This window comes from Callorhinus ursinus, unplaced genomic scaffold (assembly GCF_003265705.2).
Source record: "Callorhinus ursinus isolate GAN/ISIS: 27379988/994484 unplaced genomic scaffold, GSC_fseal_2.0 scaffold25, whole genome shotgun sequence".
In the NCBI taxonomy this organism is placed as follows: domain Eukaryota; kingdom Metazoa; phylum Chordata; class Mammalia; order Carnivora; family Otariidae; genus Callorhinus; species Callorhinus ursinus.
Genome location: NW_027397087.1, coordinates 38098483 through 38105061, shown reverse-complemented (window position 1 = coordinate 38105061; position 6579 = coordinate 38098483).

Sequence of the window (6579 nt, the reverse complement as noted above, 5' to 3'; positions counted from 1 at the left end):
TCACCACCATCACTATCATTGTCACCATCAACACCATCATCACCATCTTCACGTCCAGTATCATCATCACCATCATTTATGATACTCTTCATTGAGTGGCTACTGCATACCAGGCATACTACATGGCTCTGTGATGTAGATATAATCATTCCCATTTTACAGATGAAGAATCTGAGGCTAAGAGAATCTCAGATTACACAGCTAGTAAGAAGCTGAGCTGAGATCTGTACCTATCACTATACTTTCTCCTATTAAGTCTGTTCTAGGACTGGCTCGAAGATTGAAATTCATATTATCAGGGACTTCTGTATCCTAAAATTGACAAGTACAGTTCTGAGTCCAAAAAGCACATGTATGGGTAGCATAGATTTCATTCAAGAGTTCATTTGAAGTCACTTTGACTGGAATGCATTATTTCCACAAATAAGAGATAACCAGTCTAAAGATAGTATTGGCCAGCCCTGCTAAGAGTCCCAAAGTATGTGGTAGGCTTCCTCTGCAATGATTAGAATCCGGTTCCTTCAGATTCCCCCAAGGAGAAATTGCGGCAGAGGGTCTAGCCACCTGACTTGCACGTGAACTTGGGCAGATCCCTTTCCCTCTCTGGGTGTCAGTGGCTCCATTTGTATTATAAGTGTGAGTTGGGTGATAAGCCTTCCCATAGCTCTGGCGGGGTCTGCAACTCTGTAAGTCAGAGTGGGAAAGGCCAGAGTCTGGCCATCTGGGGAAGAGAGGCCACCTGGAAACCTTTGCCTCAACAGTTGGGCCTGACCAACCAACCTGGGTCTGGAAGCCATAGTTTGCCCCCGCTAGGTCTAAGGTCTTGGAGATCCAGTGATTCAGTTGAAGCAGCTCTCTTCCCTTGCATGTTTGAAGTGACCTCCAGAGATGTCACAAGATGGGAGTCACTCCCTTCTGCCCTGGGGCCAACCTCTGAGCTGCACCCAGCCCCATGACCCTATAAGCAGATCCCATGCACACAACAGTTCTTTCTAGTCGGTTTACCCTGAGCCGTGCCACACTTCCCTCTTCCTGCTTTCCTCTCTTCTTTCCCTCCTCCCACTTTCTATAAAAGGTCTGAGGTGACCATGTTGGTCTCAGCATGGTTGGAGGGCCCTGCACCCCTTCCACTTCCTGCTTCCCCTCCCCAACTCAGTCTCTAGGAAAGGCTCATTTTGTGTGTTTGTATGTGATAGTTATCCTTTAAAATTATGGTAAAATAGATATAATGTAAAACTTACCATCTTAATCATTTCTAGGTATGCAGTTCAGTAAATGTTAAGTACATTCACATTATTGCACAACCCATCTCCAGAACTCTTCTCATCTTATAAAACTGAAACTCTATACCTATGAAACAACTCCCTATTCCTCCCTCCCCCCAGCTCCTGGCAACCGGCCCTTCTACTTTCTGTCTTTATGAATGTGACTGACTGCTCCTCATCTAAGTGGAGTCACACAGTATTTGTCCTTTTGTGACTAGCTTATTTCACTTCACATAATGCCCTGGGGAGGCTTACTTTTGCCCTGGGCCCTGGGCCTGCCCTGCCCTGTCTCCCCTCCCCTGCCTTTGCTGGTGCTCTTCCTTCTGCCCCAACTGCCCAGCCACACCCGGTATCATCCTATGCAGCCTGCAGACTAGCTAAAAGCCTCTTCCTCTGGAACCAGGTCAGTGACTCCCTCCGCTGCCCCACTCTGCACCTTCCTCCTTCTGTCTCAAATGATGACTTGCCGTATGCGACTGAGTATTCCGTCAGGGATCATGTCTGTATGTCCAGGCCAGGGCCAAGCAAGGGATAGGTACCTGGGGGACCATTAAAGCATTATTGAAGGAATGAATGAGTGAGGGGATGAATGAATGAGTGAATGAATAAAAGGATAAATGAGTGGATGGACAAACCCGATCCAGCTTTTGCTTGTACAGAAAAGAATAAGAAATGGTTCTTTGGCTACTTCAACTGGATTCCATCTGAGAGAAGAGAAGACCATTTTGGGCTCTTGATTCATGCTTAGACTCAGAGATGCATCCTGGTGCCTCACTGGGCAGGCTGGTGCCTCGGAGACGGGGCAGGGTTAAGTGGCAGGGCAGGAGGTAGTGGTCTCTTTTTTGTTCTTTTTTCATCAAGATTTTTTTTAAATTTATTTATTTATTTTAGAGAGAGAGAGAGAGAGAGAGCAGAGGGACAGGGAGAAGAAGAGAAGCAGATTCCCACTGAGCACAGAGCCTGACACAGGGCTTGATCCCACGAACGCTGAGATCATGACCTGAGCCGAAATCATGAGTTGGGCACTTAACCAACTGAGCCACCCAGGCGCCCCAGGAGGTAGTGGTTCCTAATGCTCAGGCTTCTCTGGGCCTGGCCTCAGTTCCACAGAGAAAGTCTGGAAACCTCAGTGAATGTTAGCAGGTCAGGCCTGGATAGCGCTCCCACTTTATAGATGGAAAAACTGAGCCCAGGGTAGCAGACCAGGACTGGCTCCCTACTCCCTTTGCAATAATCTCTCTACTCCTAGCTGCCTCCCTGATTCAGCTTTCTGTGGTTTTCAAAAGACTGAACCTGCCGGAAGAGGCCTGGTTCCCGCAGAAGGAGTCAGGAAGGGGCAGGATGTGGGGTGAGGAGGGAGGGCAGCAGTGCTGACTTCCAAGCCACCCTCCTGGGCCCCAGCATGAAAGGCCTTAATGGAGCCCTCCAGGCTTCTTTCTTCTCTGGAAGAATGGCCACTCAGAGGCTGCTGGCTTTGTCTGGAAGAGCCTGGCCTGTAATTAGCCCATCCCAGAGGGCCCCTTCCTGCTTCCCACAATGGCTCCTTTTAGCCTCTTCTGTTGACACCTGTGGGCCCTCAGACCCCCTTCCTCATCCCCAAGGAGCCATCTCCAGCTCTCCCTCAACCCCTGGTCTCAGCTCAGAGCTGAATCCTCCCAGCAGGGACATCTGTGAGTTCCTGGATCCTCCTAATAGTGCTGGCACAATTATCCCCTTCTACAGACAGGGAAACAGAGGTTCAGAGAGATCAGGCAGGGGAGTGAAGGGAGGGACCTGGACCTCAGGCCTCCTGATTCCCAGACCAGTGTGGTGATTTCAGTAGCCAGCCTCCTCCCTCCAGCAGCCTCTCCGCTCCTAACCCTGTTCCCCACTCCCCGCCATGGAATAGTCCTAGGCCCTCTCCCTTCAAGTCCACAGCGCCAGAAGCCTTCGGGATGATAGAATCATAGACTCAGCACTGGTAAAGTGAGGCATGGCAGCCAGCCTGTCTCCATTGCACAGATAGGAGAACAGGCGGAGAGCAGGAAAGAGCCTCTGTGGTCACTCAGTAACTGGTAAAGGCAAAATTAGAAGTCTGGGATCTTCCCTCCACTGAGAGTGGCGGTTAGGGTTGGGGCCTGGCTACCTTGAGACTCTTCCCTCTGAGTGGTAACTCTGATCCAATCTCCATGTCTCTGGCACCAGTGGGCTGCATATCCTCCCCTTCCTGGCCTCCTGCTCTGGGCTTTGGCACGGAGCACTGTCAGGAGAGTCTCGGGTCATGCCTGCAGCCCTCTGGCTGGCCTTCTGCTACGCAGGAGCTGGGGCTGCACCCGTGACCCCTGGGCTCACCTGACAGCCCCTCTCTGCCAGCCGTAGCTTAGAAGGGATAAAGTTCCTGAGGTAGTGGAAGGGAGAGGGTGCCGCACTCGGGCAGCATCAGCAGCACTGACCTTTGCCTCCCATGGTCGCTCAGCTGTTCTACCGGCTCCAAGGACTCAAACTCCCGAGCCCCACGTCTGGCCTGCTTGGGGGCCCTGCAGACTCTGGGGGTTCAGAGACCAGCCCCAGTCCTCTTCTGCACCGGACACAGGCAGGGCAGGTAAGCGGGGAGGGAGACAGGGGAGCTGGCTGGTGCAGCACTAAGTTAGCACACAAGAAGGCCCAAGAAAAGGTGCTGCCTAGAACCTTTAGGTGGAGAGACCAACTTCACAGTCAGGCTCAGAGAGACAGAGAGAAAAACAAAACAAAGAGCAGGAGGGGCGCCTGGGTGGCTCAGTCGTTAAGCGTCTGCCTTCGGCTCAGGTCATGGTCCCAGGGTCCTGGGATCGAGCCCCGCTTTGGGATTCCTGTTCGGAAGGAAGCCTGCTTCTCCCTCTCCCACTCCCCCTGCTTGTGTTCCCTCTCTCGCTGTGTCTCTAAATAAATAAATAAATAAATAAATAAATAAAATCTTAAAAAAAAAAAACCCACAAAAAACGAAGAGCAGGAGAGAGGAATGGAAAGGGAGAGACAGGTTAGAGAGAGAGAGAGAGACACACAGAAATTGGCAGAGAGTGAGACAGAGACAGAGAGATAGAAGGAGAGGCAGAAAGGTGGGGGCCAGGCAGACTGAGCCAGACTGGGGGGGGGGGTAGAGAGAGAGACAGTAACAGGGATGGAAAGAGAGACCGACGGACTGGGACGGACAGGCAGCCGAAGGACAGGACACAGAAAGAGAGAAAGGAGCCAGATGGGAGATACTGACAGACAGACCCACCCGTGGGCACCAGTGGGCAGAGCTCCCGCTGTGCTCTCATCAGACAGAATGCTGAGAGGTATGTCTCAGGCGGGCCACTTGACCAACTCTGGGGGCCTTTGCCCAAGTCCAGGGATTGGGTCTCAGACAGGGTCCCCAACCACAGAAGGGAGCAGAGTCCAAGCCCTGGGAAGGGAGGTTTCTGGGCAAAGAGCTGTGAGCTGTGTGTGTGTGTGTAGGGGGTGGAAGGAGGGAGGATCTCTGGCAAAACTTCTCCTAGCTCAGTCACTGCCCTGGCATGTCATGTGGCCTCTATAGGCCTCAGTTTCCTCTGAGGTGATGGTGAATATGGGTAAAGCAGGGGTCTCTGAGATCTCCTTCTGCCCTAAGATCTGGCCTTACCTTGGGCTCTTTCTTTGCAGCTAATTTGCTGCTCTATCCTACTTAATTCATGACCTCTACCTCATAGGCCAAGATGGCTGCCTGAGATCCAGCCATCATTTCAGCCATCGGGAAGGAGGAAGGAGTAAAGAAAACATCGCTCTTTTAATGAACACCCCTTTTCAGAAGTTATAGTCAATGCTTCTTTTTCCATCTCATTGGCCAATACCTAGTCTCAGGGCTGTATGTAACCTTCAGGAGAGTCTGGGGGATGTGCAGTACTAGTCTGGGGACCGAATCTGTTTCACACAGCTCAGTGATGCCTGCACAGCATCTCTCACACAGCAGGCTTCAATACAGCCTTACAGTATTTTCCTTTGATTTACCAGATGGAGAAATAGATAGACAGACAGATAGATTTTAAATATACATTTCAAGCAAATGAAAATCCCCCTTCATTTTCCCAAACTCATTCCTTCCCCAAGTGTGACCACTATGAACAATTTGCTGTGTGTCTGCTCAGTTCATTTTCTAATGTATTTACACACGCGCGCGCACACACACGTGCATGCCCACACATACCTAGCTTAAAGGAACATTTATGTATTGCTCAGCAACTTGCATTCGTGTTTATTATACTTGACACTATGTCTTGTAAGTTTTACCATGCCAGGCCATGAGCAAGTACCTTACTGTACAGACTTATCAAAGCTGAGCCATGGATATTGGGCTTGTTGCCAAGTTTTGCATTACCAATGGCCTTGGAGATGCAGGGCATCTTCCCTGCATATGTATGCAAATGTTCTAGATTTCCTGAAAAGAGGCCAAAGGTGAATTTTCTCTTTGAGTTGTGGGTTTACCCCTTTCTATGTAAAATCTCTTCTCATGGCTTTGCCCTCTGTCTGGAGTCTTCACCATCATGGGGAACTGATCTCACATCCTAAAGCCTGTCTTCCTTAGGCTGCCCCACCCTTTTGTTGACTGTTCCCCGTTTCTCCTTGGAGGAGGAGGAAGGTGCCTCCCCCCGTATCCGGGGGATTTAGGGCTCTGCTTCTGGTCCCCATCTTTATCTCTTCCCTCCCCCTCCCTGCCTGCCAGAGCACGACACCTTCTGAGCCCCCTTCTCCTTCCCCAGTGCTGTTTACCCCTCCAGGGCACCCCCTCTAGGAGGAGGAGGGGAGAGCATGGTGAGCCCAAGCCCGCCTCCAGCCGACAGAGATGGGCGCACTGTCCCTGCAGCCTTGGGGGTTGCAGGAATGTGCTTGGGACGAACAGCAGGCCCCAGAACCCCAGCCTTCTCCTGGACAGGACTGGGCCACGAAGAGTTGAGGAGAAGGCTCTCCCCCTTGAATGGATCATTCCTGAAATTCAAGCCCCAAAGCCCCATGAAAGTGTGACAGAGCCCCTTCCCGTGGTCAGGGCCCTCAGCGCAGCTGGGCAGCAGCGGGTTATTAAAAGCTTAGCTGGTGGTTCCCCTCTGGCTTGGAGCAATTCATCAGGCCACGGCCCCCCCGGGAGTGATGGATGGTGACAAATGAGAGTAGGTAGGGGGTTCCTGAGCCCTTCCAGGGCCACAGCTGGGGAAACTCAGCCATCAAAGCCCTGTGCAGGCTTCTCCACCAGAGGTGACTCTGAGGGCCAGGGAGATCAAGTTTCGGGCAAATGGTTTCGGGAGGTGGAGAGGCTTCTCTGGAGACAAGCCGTCCTGTGTGCTAT